This window comes from Lissotriton helveticus, chromosome 4_1 (assembly GCF_964261635.1).
Source record: "Lissotriton helveticus chromosome 4_1, aLisHel1.1, whole genome shotgun sequence".
Taxonomy (NCBI): Eukaryota; Metazoa; Chordata; class Amphibia; order Caudata; family Salamandridae; genus Lissotriton; species Lissotriton helveticus.
In genome coordinates, this window is record NC_136063.1 from 273,653,684 (window position 1) to 273,673,210 (window position 19,527).

Below are 19,527 nucleotides of genomic sequence, written 5' to 3' on the forward strand. Positions count from 1 at the left end.
GTCCAGAAGGTGCCCTCATGATGTATATATAAGTCATGGGATAGCCTAGCGCACCCCATTCCCTTGCAGCCATTTATCAAATTATTTTGTTCACCCAATCGAGGAGAAACTCTTCTTTGGCCTGAAGTGTTTTTCCTAGGTCCCAAATTGCCTATTGATGTAGCCAGGTTGGTTTCTAGAAATGACATTGAACTACGTGTAGCGGTTCATGTTCAGCTGACCCGTGGAGCAGACCACCTCCAACTTTGGCTTGAAACGTCTCTTCTAGATAGCTAAAGCTTTGCGAGCTGTGTCTTTTTGCACATGCAAAATCCCTTTGAACATTGCATCTGCTTTAGTTGATACATTTGGTGTAAGTGTCACTCGTGGTAAATCTGCTCGCTGACCTTTTCTAAAACATGTTTTCTCAATTTAATGTTTTTGGAACTTCTCATTCAATTATCAATCATGATTTTGGACTTGTCACATATGATGATTACAATTGAGATACAGTACATTATCCATGCATCTAGCAGCGTTTCCAAGGGCCGTACTGTCCTAGCTTACAGAACAAAGTCACCCTTGTAGATACAAAATAATATTTCAAGTTCATCAATGTGAGTGAATATTTGATTTATGTTCTTTCAGTATGAGAAGTAACATGTTGGTACATTGGTAGAAACGCAAGCCAACATCCGTTCTTAGCATCTACATTAGTTCTGATCTTCCCAAATAGCTTTTCCAGGGCACCATAATGTGTAATGGTACTTCCGTTTCCATGGAGGCCACAGTATTGGTCATCTAGAAACTGAACATTCATCAATATCTAATTTGATCCACAACTTTGTCCAGATTGCCAAGTCAGGACGAGCAGAAAGGTTCACAGAAGCTGTGAAAATGAGAACTGTTTCCTTGTATCCTACTTCTGCAAGATATGCAAGACAATAAAAATGTATTTCAAATTCCATGTCTAAGTCCTGCTCGGATTGTGGAGAGTTTGTTATGTTATTTCAGTAATGTTTGATGCTGTTGAATAGCAGCATTGTAAATACCCTATTTCGATGACTATCACACTGATCTATTGATTAATGACCCATTTATTTATATTTTATGTTTTAAAAAAAGGTAATTTAGGAATAACTTGGGAATGACTACAATTTTCCATTTTACAATCTGTCTAACTTTGAAAAAGCAGGCACTGTGATCACTTGGCTGACCTACTGTCTACGTAATTAAGCCAACTTCACATATTTGTACTCCCCATTCTCTGTGCCAACTTTCCTACTAGTGGTTGTGCCCCAAGGCCCTCCTCTTATCCCTCTAAACTGCTGTCCTTAGTGGTGCCCCAAGGCCCTCCTCTTATGCCTCTAAACTGCTGTCCTTAGTGGTGTCATCTCTTCATTTGAGTTCTCCTATCGCCGCCTAATCTATCGCAAACCTCATTCCAACGTGATGGGTGTTGTCCAACTCTGACAAACCTGAAAACTTCATCTCTTCTCCTGGCTATGCATGAATCCCCTCTCCCAGGATTTAAACTTCTAGTAAGAGACTCTTCTCACCCTCATCCAGATTGATCACAGTATGGGCCAATTCATAACAGTAAGCTAAGACCTGTAGTCTAAGTATACCATTGTGAATTTGGCCCTAGACTTCAGGTCTAAATTTAGGGCCTTATTACGACTACGGTGGCCCATGGGACCTCTGTAGTCAGGATGGTGGCCCGACCACTGCCTCACTGCTGGACCACTTGCAGTATTATAAGTGTAGCGGTCAAACCGCCACTGAACCATTGCTACTGCTGCAGATCAAGGACCCAGCAGTGGTCTGGCAGCAGTTCAGGACCATATATGTTGGTGGTACCACGGCGGCACCGGCGTGCATATTTTGAGTTCCCGCACCGCCACATTTTTCATGATGTTCAAACTGCCATGAAAAGGGTGGTTGTGAGGCAACAAATAGGGCCCTACAGTGCCCCTGTGTGCCTCTGTGAATCGGTGTGCATGCAGGGGGTCACATGTTGTGCCCACCTGTAGTTTTGCCCCTCAGTTCCTGCACAGAAAGGAATGCACAACATAGTGCATTCCTTACAATGCAGGAACAGGCACTGGCGATCCAGTGGCGATGCTGTTTTATGGCTCACAATGAATCTTTAAACAGCACTGTCGCGGGACCGCCATGCCGTCCGCCTGATAGACCACAAAATTACTTGTAAACTGGCGTGTGGGTGACAGCGAGTATCGGTGGTCCTGTAGCGGAGCGGTGGCATGTCGCCCAATCCAGGACCACGAAAACTCATAAAAAGGCTCTTAGACTTTAGGTCGAAGTTTACCTTTGTGAATTTGGCCTTAGACTTCAGGACTAAACTTAGGGGCTGATTAGGAGTTTGGTGCAGTTGCGCAGGCTCTCCGCCTGCACGGTTCCTCCATATTACAAAGTTAAACTCATACGGCGGATGGTCCTTCGCCTTTCCCATGGTGGTGCCTGCAAAACAGGCACCAAAATAGGACCGGCAAAAAACCCCAGCACGGCAAGGATGGTGATATCCATGCCGTGCTGGAACTTTGGGGGAATACAGACAGGGGGGCACATGTTGTGCCTCCCTGAATGTATCCCCATAACGGGTGGCTCCCGCCATGAAATCACTGGCGTTGTCGGAACTTGTAATATGCTCAGCGGGACTTCGCCAGTCCTGCTGAGAATCTTACATTGTGGCGATGCACTGTTCTCTGGCGCAGCCGGTGGTACTCCGCTGCAACAACTTTCAAAGTTGTAATGCGATGGACGGTGGGTCGCCCTTAGACTTTAGGTCTAAGTTTACCTTTTTTTTTTTTGTTTGCAGAGTTTTATATAGCGCAAACTAGACCCGAACCGAATCAGGTATCAGAGCGCTTTACATAGCACCAGTTACGTTACATGAGGACACACTTTCATTTTTAGGCACGGGGAGATTAAGTGATTTGCCCAGAATCACAGGAGGTTTTTGGCGTCGTTACCGAGACTCGAACCCAGATCCCCAGGACCGAGGTCGAGCGCCTTAGCCGTTAGGCCAACCCCTCTCCCTCTCTTTTGTGAATTAGGCCCTATGTGTCCCCTTCATCTTTTAGTGACTATTAACCCTTTCAAACATACATCACCAGCTTGTCTTGATACTTAGGGCCTCTTTACGACTCGGTCTCGGAATGGTTTCTGACCAAATCGGATTCAGGGACTCCGACTGACCGATTACGATGTTTCCGAACATCGTTCGGTTGGACACCCATTTACTTTAACGGGAGCCTGTGTTCCGACCGATAACATGGGCTCCCATTGGATAAAGGGGTGAGTGGGGAAATCATGCACCCTGTGGTGGGCACCCCATGGTGCCTGCCACACTGCATAGTTGCAACCCGAGGGCCCTAGGTGAAGGGGGGCCTGCTACAGGGCCCCAAAGTCAGATTCCAACAGCCGTGTCGGAACAACTGATTTGGAAAGGCTGTCCAAATCCGACATTGTAATCCTGCACGAGTCTGCTCCCACCGACTCGGTTCCTCCGAATGCCATTCGGAACGGAGTCGGAAAGTCCGAACGCTTTCCGACTATCTTATAAGGTCGGTTGGAAGGGTTTCCAAGTCGGTCGGAAAGGCCGGTTCCGAATCAGATTCGGACGAACCAAATGCCATTCGGAGCCATCTTAATGAGGCCCTAAGTGTATTGAACTACTTCAAACGCCTCCTCAAAGTCTCTTCATTATGTTACACTCTGGCTGTTGAGAAAGTGCATAAAAGTGCCTCTTAAATATATTTTATTTACTTATTCATTATCCGGCTATTTATAGCACAGAAACATCCCTTCTCCAGGAGTATCTTGTCAGTATAGACAGTACAAACTGGAACCTTCCCTGAAATTCAGGCGATCAGGTTGAGAGTGAAGGTCGCAGGGAAGACTGTTCCAAGTCCGAGCCCCCTGGACTCTAAATGCTCAGTTGTTTCTTAAAATTGGGCAGGTCTGGTGGCTTAGTGGACTATGAGCCTACTGTAGTGGCCTGGGTTTGACCTCAAAGCCTGTGTTTGACCTCATGGTCACAGGTTCAAATCCCAGCGGGTCAACTCAGCCTTTCATCCTTCTGAGGTAAATGAAATGAGTTTGGTAACAAGAAGCATCTATTATTCAGAGCCGAGATGCCCGTGGGTGAACATATGGTATTCAATTTATGTAATGGTCTTGAGGACTTCAAATAGCAGAAGAAAGTTGGATCTCCGGGAGTGCCAAGGACAATATTTAATAAATAACTGGGAAGGAAGTGTAGAGCCTCAATCATATCTAGCATATCTATTCATAATGCAGGACATTTTGCAGGATATTTGGAATAAAATCCTCTTTTCAACTAGATGCTGTTGTAACCGATGCAAATATTTTGTTACATGATGGAATTTCTTTAAAGGCCAATGGTTTTAGCAGCAGTATTCTGAATGCGCTGGATACTTTTTCTCCCCAATACTTAAGACCCTGTCCTATCTCCTCTTTCACATGTCAAACATGCTGACCCATAGAGCACAGAAAGGTTCACCAGACGCACCTGGCAATAGTACAAAAAGTATCCACAGACTCATTCTTTACCCTTCACCACATTGGCCAGAGCCCACTCTGTTAGCCTATCCACCACTTCTTGAAATCCCCCATCCATCTGTGCTGCCTCCAGATTTAGGTCAGTTGCAATCCTATTGGTTCAGTAAGATGCTCTCCCACCAGCTCCGATGGCATGATCCATAAATCCTTCTAAACAGTGTCCATTATTCACCTAGCCCCACCTCATTTATCCCTAGCAATGCATGCCGGTGGCTGGGGACTGCATGTAGCGACTGTACTGTATGGCTCTGTTCTACTCAGGACCCCCACCTTTAACATAAGATAACATGTGTATTGTTAAATGCATGTTTACCCATAGGCATCTTGGCGATGAATAACAAATGTATATTGCTACCCAGCTCAATGGTACTCATTTTATCGACCTCAGATGGATGAAAGGCTGAGTGGACCCGCTGGGACTTTAACCTGTGACCATGAGGGCAAACACAGGCCCCTGCAGTGGAAGCATCAGTCCACTAAGCCACCAGACCCAGCATAAATTGAACATGGGGTCTGTGACCACAGGCTGCATTAGCGACAATGCAAATGATCTCGAATTGGCATTGCAACAAGTAATTAAACACACAATCCTATGGTGTTCATCAGTCATTCTAGAGTCGATTGAGTGCACTTGAGGTACCACAGGATTCCTCCATCAGTCCTGTGCTGTTTAACATATATATGCGACCTCTGTTGGAGATCATTAAGGTACACAAAATAAGCGATCAACTACGCTGATGATACACAGCTCGTGGTATCTCTTGAGGGTGACCAGGTGGACACACTGGACAGTTTCCACGCATGCATGCGAGAAATGGTGAAATGGCTGAAGGAAAACTCGCTTCAGTTTAACAACGAAAAAACTGAGATCTTGCATTGCAAGGTGGGGGGGGGGTCCCTCGAGCCCTGCCAGCTGACTTCTGGCCCATAACTTCGGATGGTATGCCGACACCAGTAACTACCATTCTGCTTATTTTTTCCCCTGAGGCGGAAGCCGGGGGCACTTTGCAGCGTAAATTGACTTTGCTAATTTGCACGATTTGTAGCCAATGAAGTTGTGTTTTTAAAATCTGTACATATTATAATTGTTCTTTTTTAACCGGCACTTCAGTGTGAGAATAGCGTCGCACCGAAGCGGATAATACCTCTTGTTGACACGGTGCAGCCGATTCAGGCGCTGCCCACACCGTGACTCGCTACTCTTACGCCACCATCTTGCAGGGAGGAAAGGGCTGCGGTCCAGTTGTTGGACGCCTCCCGCCCTCCCGGGATACTTAAGGGGCTCTCTCACTATCCTAGGGACATTCTGCTTATTTTTTCCCCTGTGGCGGAAACCCGGGGCACTTTGCAGCGTAAATTGACTTTGCTAATTTGCACGATTTGTAGCCAATGAAGTTGTGTTTTTAAAATCTGTACATATTATAATTGTTCATTTTTAACTGGCACTTCAGTGTGAGAATAGCGTCGCACCGAAGCGGATAATACCTCTTGTTGACACGGTGCAGCCGATTCAGGCGCTGCCCACACCGTGACTCGCTACTCTTACGCCGCCATCTTGCAGGGAGGAAAGGGCTGCGGTCCAGTTGTTGGACGCCACCCACCCTCCCGGGATACTTAAGGGGCTCTCTCACTATCCTAGGGACATTCTGCTTATTTTTTCCCCTGAGGCGGAAGCCGGGGGCACTTTGCAGCGTAAATTGACTTTGCTAATTTGCACGATTTGTAGCCAATGTAGTTGTGTTTTTAAAATCTGTACATATTATAATTGTTCATTTTTAACCGGCACTTCAGTGTGAGAATAGCGTCGCACCGAAGCGGATAATACCTCTTGTTGACACGGCGCAGCCGATTCAGGCGCTGCCCACACCGTGACTCGCTACTCTTACGCCGCCATCTTGCAGGGAGGAAAGGGCTGCGGTCCAGTTGTTGGACACCTCCCGCCCTCCTCCACACCCCTCTCCGATCATGTATAAAAATACCAGACCGGCCCGTCCGCGCAGCGGGCGCGCCGATGGCGCGCCGAAGGCAAGCCCGTCTGCGCCCGTCCGCGCCTGGACCGGGCCCAGGGCCAAGAACCCTGCTCGGGCTCCCTCATATCACAAGTTAGCCTACTCTCGCATGGCCCTGATGGAGCTCCGACCAGCCCCTTCTTCCCGCTGCACAAAACATGACCTATTACAAAAACCTATGGTTGCCAACTTGATATGCCCCCACTGTAATAGTACGATATCTATTAACAACTTGAAGACTCCCTCTAAATTGCAAAGCTACGTCAACGAGGTGGTCATTCTTATGGCCCTCATCAATGCGCGGTCATTGGGCAAACACAGCCAAGAAATAGCAGACCTTATCACCGATAACAACTTAGATGCCCTTTATATCACAGAAACATGGACTGATGATGCATCAGCCCCTGACCTAGTAATTCCAGTCCTTCCCGGCTACAAAGCCTACCGACAGGACAGGGTTAGAAAAAAGGGAGGGGGTCTGGCCATTATAGCAAGAGAACGGTTCGAGGTCCGAACATCATCCATTCCCGTCACATCATGTGAAGCCATGCACTTTAACATAAAGTTCACAGCCCTTTTTAACTTTAAGGGAGTTCTCCTATACCGTCCCCCTGGGACAAGAGCAGGCTTTCTGACCAACTTAAGTACGATAACGGAATCGATAGCCACCGAAGAGTCTACGACAGTTATGGGTGACATAAATTTCTACCTAGAACAAGACAACGATAGGGATACCGCCACCCTCACATCAGACCTAGAAATAATGGGCCTTAGACAACTGGTTACCTCTCCCACCCACCAGGCAGGACATACGCTGGACGGCATTTTTTCTAACGTAGAGGGCCTGCACATATTAAATATTCTACCCATGCCATGGACGGATCACTTTGCTATATTTAGCGGCCTGACAATCAAGGAATCATTGAGGAAGAAGGTCACATCTTCTAAGCGTGGCTCCTTCAAAGTATGGAAGAATATAAACCATACTGAATTAAAAAAACGTCTGGACAAGACTTGCCCAGACTTATCCAATGAACCCAACACCGCAACTCGTCAATTCCAGGAATGGGTAGGCGATGCCACGAATCACCTAGTACCTACTAAACTCCATTCCAGGAATAGAAGCACACCGACCGCTCCGTGGTATACAGAGGAATTAAGAACCCAAAAACAATTAAGTAGGAATAGGGAAAGGCACTGACGTAGAACTTATGACACCGAAAGTAAGATCAAATATAAAGAATCACTGGCCATCTACAAAACAATGATTACTGTAGCCCCAAAAACATTTTTTTCGGAGCAAATCGAAACAGCTAAAAACTCCAGTAGGCAACTATATGACATCACTAAAACCTTATCTGGTAATGCTCCAGATCTTAATCCGTCCCCGTCACAATCACTCTGCGACGCATTGTCCGAGTTATTTTTCTCCAAGGTAAACGACATATACCACGCTTTTACTTCAAAAACTAATATCACCAGAGCCCCTCCCTCCCACATGCCCTCAGGAAACACCTTGACTAGTTTTAAGGCTCTTACTACCGATCAATCAAAGATCATTGTTGTGTCTATTAAAACAGGATCGGCCTTGGACCCTTGCCCTTCCTCAGTACTTTCTATGGTGATGGACACTACTGTCCCGGTCATCACTCATGTTTGTAACACAATACTGAGTTCAGGGACATATTCAGATTCCTTAAAAAACACACTGATCAAACCTCTGCTGAAGAAACCCAGTTTAGATAAGGAAGAACTAAAGAACTATAGGCCCATAGCAAGCCTCCCTTTCCTAGCCAAAGTGGTGGAAAAAGCCATGAACCAGCAGCTATCAGAGTATATAGAGAAACACCATCTACTGGATGACACACAGTTTGGTTTCCGCAAGTATCATGGTACGGAAACCGCCCTTATCAAAGCAGCAGATGACATCAGAACTATCCGTGACCAGGGAGGGACAGCAGTACTTGTACTGCTAGATCTCTCGGCAGCTTTCGACACAGTCGACCACAAGATCTTGGTGGACCGTGTCGGAAGGATGGGCATTCACCACACTGCGAGAGACTTGCTCTCCTCCTTCCTGGCCGATAGAACGCAGGCCGTCACACTGGGGCCATACTAATCGGCCAAGCTGTCACTACCGTGTGGGGTTCCTCAAGGCTCATCCCTTAGTCCGACACTATTTAACATCTATGTGCCGGACCTTGCTTGTGTGATCAAAGCATACGGGATGAGCCTAACCTCCTATGCTGATGACACGCAACTGGTGTTGGCCATTAAAGGTGACGGGCTGGAGGTGGCAGAGCGCTTCCAAAATGGAATGATGGCTATTGGAGAGTGGATGGCAGGTAACTGCCTGAAGCTCAACACCGATAAAATGGAGGTGGTCATTTTAGGACCCCTCTCCCCGTTTTGGTCTGCATCCTGGTGGCCACCAGCCTTCGGCACCCCTCCTAGCCCGACCCCTAAGGTTAGGAATTTGGGAGTAACCTTTGATGATCATCTCAACTTCATGGCACATGCGAACAAAGTAGCGGCCACAGCCCATCATAAACTTAGAATGATAAGGAAAATCATCCCTTTTCTACCGGATGCAGCTGCTAAAACACTGGTCAGTTCCTTAGTTCTATCATCCTTAGACTACTGCAATGCACTTTTTCTAAATGCTCAAGCCAGGGTAACTAAAAAGCTGCAGACAATACAGAATGCAGCAGCACGTCTGCTGTCCAGAACACCCAAGTTTGCACCCATTTCCGATACTATAAGGACATACCACTGGTTGACAATCCAAAACAGGATCAAGTTTAAATCACTCTGCATAGTCTACAAGGCACTCCATGATCAAGGACCACGCCCCCTCAAGAACCAGCTTATACCCTATAAACCGGCCAGACAGCTTCGATCCATAACTCTCAACAAATTAGTGGTTCCACGTTCCAAAACAGTCTCCTGGGGTGACCGCCGCTTCTCAGTTGCGGCTCCTAAGGTATGGAATACCCTGCCACAACATATCAGAACCAGCCCCTCACTTTTGCAGTTTCGGAAGAGATTAAAATCCTGGCTGTTTAACCAGTGACACTGCCCAACGATATTCTGAAGTTATTAATATCTTGGGGAAAGATAGCTGAATAGTCTAGCGCCGAGACGCCTACGGGTATTCGTTCGCGCTCAATAAATGTCAGAAATAAATAAATACCATACGAAATCTGGGGGTCAGTTTTATTGAGAAATTAAATCTGGAATCTCCTGTTAATAAGCTGGTGGGAGGCTGTTACACCCTTATCCGAGGACTCCGGAAAGTGTTACCACTGTTGCCAGTACTGGCTCGAACTACGGTAGTAAGGAGTATTATATTGAGCCGCCTGGACTACTGTAATGCCCTGCTTTTGGAATCCCCTGGATACCTGATTGCTAGGCTTCAGAGTATCCAGGCAGCAGCAGCTAAGCTAGCATTAGGTCGAGCACGTCGCTCTTCGACAACTCAAGCACTGGCAGAGTTACACTGGTTGCCAGTTGCTCAGAGGATTTTGTTTAAATCTCTCTGTATAGTTTTCAGGGCACTCCATGGGCAAGGTCCCAAGCTGATCCAGGTTAGGTTCCAATGGTATGAACCGACTCGTACTCTCCGCTCATCATCGGCCAGTCTGGCTAGAATCCCTAGGATAAAGAAGGTCACTCTGGGAGGGAGCGCTTTCAGTTTGGCAGCTGCCCGCCTCTGGAATCGTCTTCCCCTGGAAATCAGGAGCAGTCAGAGCCTGATGTTGCTTCGAAAAAGAGTTAAGACCTGGCTCTTTCCAAAGGTTTGAGAATTTTTGCCTAGTAACAATATTTTCCTTGCCGCTCGCCTCATAATTCCTCGATAGCCTACTTACGCCGACCACTTGCCACTCTCTCAGTGCCAGGATGCCCGTAGGGTTACAGAGCGCTTTATAAATGTTAACAAATAAGCATTCCGAGCGACTCGGTCTCGGAATGGTTTCTGACCAAATCGGATTCGGGGACTCCGACCGACCGATTACGATGTTTCCGAACATCGTTCGGTTGGACACCCATTGACTTTAATGGGAGCCTGTGTTCCGACCGACAACACGGGCTCCCATTGGAGAAAGGGGTGTGTGGGGAAAATCATGCACCCTGTGGTGGGCACCCCATGGTGCCTGCCACACTGCATAGTTGCAACCCCAGGGCCCTGGGTGAAGGGGGGCCAGCTACAGGTCACCAAAGTCAGATTTCAACAGCCGATCTGTGTCGGAACAACTGATTTGGAAAGGCTGTTCGAATCCGATATCGTAATCCTGTACTAGTCTGCTCCCACTGACTCGATTCCTCCGAATGCCATTCGGAACGGAGTCGGAACTGAGTCGGAAAGTCCGAAAGCTTTCTGACTATCGTATAAGGTCGACTGGAAGGGTTTCCAAGTCGGTCGGAAAGGCCGGTTCCGAATCAGATTGGGACAAACCAAATGCCATTCAGAGCCATCTTAATGAGGACCTAAGTGTATTGGACTACTTCAAAAGCCTCCTCAATGTCTCTTCATTATGTTACACTCTGGCCGTAGAGAAAGTGCATAAAAGTACCTCTTAAATATATTTTATTTACTTATTTATTATCTGGCTATTTATAGAACAGAAACATCCCTTCTCAAGGAGTCTCTTGTCAGTATAGACAGTAAAAACTGGAACTGGCATTATGGTTAATGAAAAGCATCACAGCAGCTGGTGAGAGAAGAGCAACGTTTTGAAACCTTCCCTGAAATTCATGTGATCAGGTTGAGAGTGAAGATTGGAGTGAAGATTGCAGGGAAGACTGTTCCAAGTCAGAGCCCCCTGGACTCTAAATGCTCAGTTGTTTCTTAAAATTGGGCGAGTCTGGTGGCTTAGTGGACTATGAGCCTACTGTAGTGGCCTGTGTTTGACCTCAAAGCCTGTGTTTGACCTCATGGTCACAGGTTCAAATCCCAGCGGGTCAACTCAGCCTTTCATCCTTCTGAGGTAAATGAAATGAGTTTGGTAACAAGAAGCATCTATTATTCAGCGCCGAGATGCCCGTGGGTGAACATATGGTATTCAATTTACGTAATGGTCTTGAGGACTTCAAATAGCAGAAGAAAGTTGGATCTCCGGGAGTGCCAAGGACAATATTTAATAAATAGCTGGCAAGGAAGTGTAGAGCCTCAACTGCATCTAGCATATCTATTCATAATGCAGGACATTTTGCAGGATATTTGGAATAAAATCCTCTTTTCAACTAGATGCTGTTGTAACCGATGCAAATATTTTGTTAGATGATGGAACTTCTTTAAAGGCCAATGGTTTTAGCAGCAGTATTCTGAATGCGCTGGATACTTTTTCTCCCTAAAACTTAAGACCCTGTCCTATCTCCTCTTTCACATGTCAAACATGCTGACCCATAGAGCACAGAAAGGTTCACCAGAAGCACCTGGCAATAGTACAAAAAGTATCCACAGCCTCATCCTTTACCCTTCACCACATTGGCCAGAGCCCACTACCTATCCACCACTTCTTGAAATCCCCCATCCATCTGTGCTGCCGCCAGATTTAGGTCAGTTGCAATCCTATTGGTTCAGTAAGACGCTCTCCCACCAGCTCCGATGGCATGATCCATAAATCCTTCTAAACAGTGTCCATTATTCACCTAGCCCCACCTCATGTATCCCTAGCAATGCATGCCGGTGGCTGGGGACTGCATGTAGCGACTGTACTGTATGGCTCTGTTCTACTCAGGACCCCCACCTTTAACATAAGATAACATGTGTATTGTTAAGCGCATGTTTACCCATAGGCATCTTGGCGATGAATAACAGATGTATATTGTTACCCAGCTCAATAGTACTCATTTTATCGACCTCAGATGGATGAAAGGCTGAGTGGACCCGTTGGGACTTTAACCTGCGACCATGAGGGCAAACACAGGCCCCTGCAGTGGAAGCATTTGTCCACTGAGCCAGCAGACCCAGCATAAGTTGAACATGGGGTCTGTGACCACAGGCTGCATTAGCGACAATGCAAATGATCTCGAATTGTCATTGCAACAAGTAGTTAAACACACAATCCTATGGTGTTCATCAGTCATTCTAGAGTAGATTGAGTGCACTTGAGGATTTTCTTCCATTTCAAAACACATTTTTCCTCTTAGAGCTGTTTTGATCCTTTTCGGAATAAAAAAACGAGTGCCTGTTTTTTTTTTAGAAGTTCAGAAATATTCTTCACTACCACAAGTATAGGGTGAGCTGCCAAGCCTATCTGGACAACTCCTCCTTGGGAGGATTGTAGCATGATGCTCGGCAAACGAGCGCAGTGATGTGGTGTACACAGCAGCTCTTGGCAAGGGATGCAGTATGAATGAACTTAGTGATGTGGTAAATGTAAGACAAAGTACATCATCTCTTCCGGGAAGCAGACCGAGTGCATAGATCATTTTATTACTATCCCACTGAAGCCAAAGTAGCTAGCAGCGCAAACTTCTAGACTCTAATATCTAGCTTATGATATGATAAAAGACCAGAAAGAGGGAATGTGAAATCAAGCAAGAACACACAAGTCATTTCTGTGTAAGCCTGATATCTCCCACTTAAGTGAAAGAGGTAATCATACACTACCTTCATAGAAACATGGTGCACCTCCTGCCACAGCAACCATTTGTAATTTAACAAGTGATGTTTCTTTAAATATAGACTGTCAAGAGCATGAATACAATACTTTATTAGCCACGTTAAACTAAATAGCATTATTTTCACCTAATCTTTCACTCAGTTATCATTATTGGACCTCACGACATTACAACGTTCTAACACACGTCTTCGTCTTGGCTTTCAAAGGGACACCAAGATGCTTTCATATATATATATATATATATTTAAACAAGCACGACCCCTCCAGGAAAGAAGAGGTCAGAGGACACCATGGGGCTTCGGAAGAATCTTTAATTCAGATTTGCTGGGCATAATGCATTTCGGCGTAAGTGTGCCTTCGTCAGACGCCCTTCACAAAATCAGGAAAGCACCACGCCTCCCTTTGAAATGTTCCGGTCCTCCCCTGGGTGGGGAGTCAGCTGACTCAAACAAGATTGGAAGCAGCTGCAGTTGAACAATGGAAACTGCAGCTACCAGAATGCAGTGTTCGGTAAGTACCGTTAGATGAGCGCTGAAATACCATGGAAAGGGATCTTTGGTGAAACCTGTGTAATAAGCTGAGAGCCTTCCTCGGGTCCCCACACGTTCTCCCTCATGTAGCAGGATGAAAGCGAGCCAAACAGCGCAAATACAGTGATTCCGCTGACAAGTGAAGTCACAAGCCGCTCCTGGCGGTGGCCGTATGCTTGCCCTGGTTGATGAGGCGGGACTGCGACATCCGATACCTCGGAGAAAGAAAGCGCAGTGTTGCCACTGAATCCGGCAAGAACACAGTCCTCTTGTAGAGCGGGTCCTCTGAACGCGGCTTGCCAGCTGCCGCGAAGATAAATAAACAAGCACGACCCCTCCAGGAAAGAAGAGGTCAGAGGACACCATGGGGCTTCGGAAGAATCTTTAATTCAGATTTGCTGGGCATAATGCATTTCGGCGTAAGTGTGCCTTCGTCAGACGCCCTTCACATTCTATATACATTCTCACAACAAATGCTTCTTCTTAGAAAGGCAAAGTCGAATAATTATAATGGGACGGAAGTTTCAACACTCGCAATAGGAAAAGTTACGAACCAAACAAATCTCTACTTTTAAAGTCACATGGCTTTGCGTACACTTATGATGCGCTTGCGCAGCTCTTTCAATACGAGTACGCATGATCTTCTCCCGCGATTTGTGCAATTCTTTTTAAAAATAATATAGGATTATTAAAAGTATAAAAAAAAATCATAGTTATCCCAAATGTCTGCCCTTAGTATCTACATTAAATACATACATGTTTTAAACCAAGTAGAAACATTGCCCCCTTTCGCGTACAGAATGCTGTACATGACGTCACATCGAAGCTTTAATGCGACGCGTAACGTCAAAGCATATTCGTACCGTATGCGCGGGTACACACTGAGTATGATAAGCAGTACAAACTATGGTGCGATCACCCTCTCAGTGACAAATCAGAGCTGAGGGCACGCTAAGGACAATGATTAGAAGTGCTGACTCATTGCAGATCCGATTCTGGGCCTGCCTCTGCGCACATGATAAGACGGCCCCCATCTCTCTCTGTTGTTAATTGTTGGTGCACACACTCATACTTGCACATGCGCAGTGCACGCCCGCCCACACTACCCACATCCCACCACCAAGCATGCTTGCTATCATTTAGCTTGGAAGTCAATGTGCTGTCCTCCAGGGCCGTCATTCTTATAGACCGCGAAAACGCTACCAATGATGGATGGACAATGGACTTGGTTTGGTCAGCCCCCGCGGGTCCCATATAATGCGGGCACTGACGTGAGCACGCTCTCTTTTGCCTGCCTCTGCTGCGATGACTGACAGACTGTCGAAAACACCCCAAACTCAGCTAAACCGCAGCCTTTCAAGACATGACAAAAGACGACAGAAACAAAGGTAAGAGAAGACGTCACAACATCAGCCTTCACTGTAAATTGTATATGCATAATACAATTGTTTTATCCTTGATATGGCTTTCCTACCCCTCAATGGTTTTAAATTGTACTTACATGATTGAAATATTTCTTTATAAGTCACGAGGTCCTATACACCTCTAATCCTAAAAATTGTACGTGCATACATTTCTGTGTCGTATTTCTGTACTACGCCACGTGCTTAGGCCTCTGTTATAATTAATTGTGCGTCCATGATAGTATTTTATTTTCGGCGTCACGAGGCCGTCCCAGGCCTTTATTAACTTATTGATCTTCCTTTGTTTGCTGGATCTGCAACAGTCTTAACTACGGAATATTAAGAACCCACATTAAAATTCACTTTTAATAGTAGTTACGCAACTCAGTTTATGATGACTAATCAAAACGTCCTTTTGTTTCCTTCAGCAAACATCCTTCAGAAGCAACCACGGCCTATCGAGCAACAGCAATGGAATTCTCTGCAACTTATTGAAAATACTTTGACGTATAGAAGCAGAGTTCAAGTCGAGTGATGTACTCCGGTGGCCGCACTCTTTATACAAGGTAAGCACAGCAGCCTATATATACAATACATGTCAGCCGCCACTGCTTTGCAGTGTGGCCAATCTGTACCCCTGCTCCGTAACCTCCATCCATGGTTGTTCAGCATCAGTCCCTTTTTTATTTTTCCAAATTATTCTTGTGTTTTCTGCATACCTGACACTGTTATAAGTTTCTGGCATATATATTTATATTTGTTCAACTAGTCACTTCAACCCATACTTTCCAGCGGGCCTCATATGTTCCAGTTCTCTGCTCTTACTCATGGTGAGACTGCTTTCCTGTTTGTCCATGTTTGGTTCTTGGCTTGTTCCCAGTGCTGTACAACTGTTCTTCTGTGACCTTCTGTCTGGGTTCTCTTGGGCCTCTCTTCCTGTTACAAAACTGCCTGCTGTGAGTGAACGCAGGACCAGGGAGTGTCCTCTTTAAACATAAGCGCAGCAAACTTTTACTTCAGGCGCTGTGATTTTGTGGTATTTTGTCACACTGCATGAATGCATCACACATATGCTTGTAATAAAATCTGTATAAAAAGGATCATTGCTTTTCCGGTATCTCTGCTGTAACATGGAAGCAGATGGTATGAATCAGTAATGCTCGGGCTTTTTCCCATCATATGTTTAACCTTATCACTGCAGAATAATGATTTCACCACGTAATCTATCAGGTACAACATCATCAGAATATAAGGGTAGGCTCGAAAGCGCATGCGCGTATGGAAAAATAATGTACTTTTACTACAACTGTTGCATTTTCTGAATAAACTAAGATTATCCAGATCGGTAGTCTTCACATTTCCGCAACGTCACTGCAATGCAAAGACTTTAGAATATATTTATTTACTTTATTTGCACTTTTATAATGCGCCAATTGCAGACCTTTGGCTACTTCCAAATACACAATGGGCGAAGGTGCAGTGTACAGCCCGTACAGACGTAGTTGGTAGCGTAGGTCTCAGTGGTCGATTGTTCGCGGTCCTTTGTGGTAAATACGCTTGTTTAGATAGAAAGGCTGACTCATTCAGGGGCATATTACCAACAAAGTGGCGAAGAGAGGTGTTAGCCGCCTTGGCTTAATGCCTCTCTTCGCCACTTCGGAAACGTTTACCATATTACCAAGGATATGGTGCAGCCGAGCGTTTCCCCCTGCGATGGCGATACGTTTTACAACTTAACGCCAGTGCAGGCAGGGAAGGTTTGTTTATGTACAGGAAGGTGTTCCTTCCTGCACATAAACAAAGCTTAAATGCCATTTTGAATTTACATGTATGCTGCTTCATGCAGCACACATGTAAGTTAAAAATTGGCATTTTTAAAAAGAGGTTTGTTTATGTGCAGGAAGGGACACCTTCCTGTACTTAAACAAACCTTGGCATTTTGCACAAGGCAGCACACATGGAAAAAGCAAAAACGAGGAGAAATGAAGCATTTCTCCTCGTTTCGCCACCTTAAGAACAGGTCTTTCCTGTTCTTAAATTCGGCGCTGCCACCTATTATCGCCTCTCTTGATAATAGGTGGCAGCGTCGTAGTGAATAGGTGTTGCGGTGGAATGCCCACCGCAACACCCACTGCACGCCCCTTTTCACGATGAGTTTATCGTGAAAGGGGCCCTATTACCAAGGCAGCGTTAATAAAGCCACGTTATTTGACTTAACGCTGCCTTGATAATAGGGTGATGCAAATATCGCAGCGTTATCGCAGAAAAGTGCCGATGGCGTGGCGATATGGGGCTTGATAATATGCCCCTCAGTTTTTACAAAAGTGTATGTGATGTGGTTCTTGTCTTAGGGTAGGGCTTAAGGACATTCCACAGCATTGTGCAATAAAAATCTACATTTCAAGCCAACAAGGGTGTCTAGTGTGGTCAACACCTTCTTGTAAGTCAAATCTAATCACACGAGTACTCACCTATTATGGAGCTTGCCAACATGTTTCAACAGATATTGATGTAGCAGTCCTTCATATTCTTCCGAGTTACATTTTGACTACATACTTCTTACATGTAGCATCCCTTCGAGCTCTACTTGCTGTGTGTATGAGTCTTCTTAACCATCTTGTGTTCACATATTTAATCACCGCCTAGCTTAAAGTGTATGAGCCATTCACAGGGCAAGACAAGGCTGTTATGATCTTTCAGCAGCAGCAGGAACATGGTTGAAAGGAACAATATAGCAGGTTTGTCTAAAATACCATGGGCCTAATATAGATCTTGGTGGATGGATTTCCCATCCTCTGACATATTCCATTATATCCTATGGGATTTATATTTCAGAAGGTAGGATATCCGTCACCGTAGTAACCCATTCTCTAACGAATAAAAAAATGTGCCCTCTGTCTTCTCCAAGATCACCTGTCAATCGTTTGACCAAAATACTCCTAATTCCCAAATGGTGGGAAAACAGTGCTCATCCCAAAAAATAGATGTGGCTACATGGTAGGGAGAGTTATTCGGGTTTAAAAAAAAAATAGTAAATTACTTGAAAATAAGTCTATAGAAAATAACGCTTTCTGACAGAAAGAGTAGGCTTCAGTATTTTGCATTCAGTTTTATCGTCAAATGCGTCAAGACATCCATTTTTGGTGCAAGTATGCATTTTGCACAAAATAATTTGAAGCTCGTTCATGACAACACAAAAAACCTCTTGCATTGGGATTGCTTATATTCTTCCCATACTCCCACAATAGTATTTTGACCTGAACGAAGTTTCAATTACACAACGTGGCATAATGGCCTAATCTGAGACATAGTAACTGTAACCTATAATGGCAAAAAATTATGCAAGATTGCGCCAGCATAAATGAAATTTTGCCTGGTCCTAGTTACACCAAAGTGCGGATGAGCAATTGTTCAAACCGCCTGTTGGAGGAAAGTTCTCATTCAGGCACAAAGGGTAACAAACAAAATGTGCAATTTATGATATCGGCCAATGTCTTCCATTTGTTTAGAGGCTAATGCGATGTGTTACCTCGCTGTTGGTCTCTGTTTGGCTGGGAGTGGCACTAGTGCCAATATATTAGTTAATTGATGATAAGTCTGCAAGGGTGGATTTTGAAGTTGGTTTTATTAAACGTGATGTGGTAAAGCAGTTTCAAAAAATAAAAATTGAGCAGGAGTGAAAACATCTCATCAACTCGCCTGAACCGAATATTCAGATTATGTCGAGTATTTTCTTTATTTATGTATAAAGTTATAGAGCGAACGTGACCCTTGTGGGTATCAGAGCACTTTAGAATGTTCAAGGCAACATAAAAAAACAATAACATCAAGAGGGGGCATGGTATGTAGATTTTGGAATTTATAAACGTCTTACAGAATAACACTCTTACCTTTTATTTTACTTGTTATGATTCTATGTGGTGTCTCTATACAATTCAACAAGGAATACATCATTCCAGTATGAACGTTTGTGTCCAACCTGATAAAATAAACTAATACACAAAATTTAAAAAAGAAATACGAACATAATATATATATCTTACATAAAATAAAATATACCCCTTAAAATCGAATGTTCGTTATATCACGACCCAGCATGTATTGTATAGTTAGCATTTATTTTTTTGTGTGTCATGTATTGATGGATGTTACCAAGAATGCACACACTGCACCCTTTTCAGTGCCCCATCTTCTAATGCGAGCACCCGGTTGCTTTGTCGCTAGCGTCATTCTATGTAAATCTCATTCATCCTGTACCCTAAACAGTAAACTAAACTAAATGAATAAATAATGGTTGGACATTACTGTTCTAATATGTATCATATATTATTGCCCCCTCCCATTTCACCTCCATTTTTGGGTCAAGCCAGGT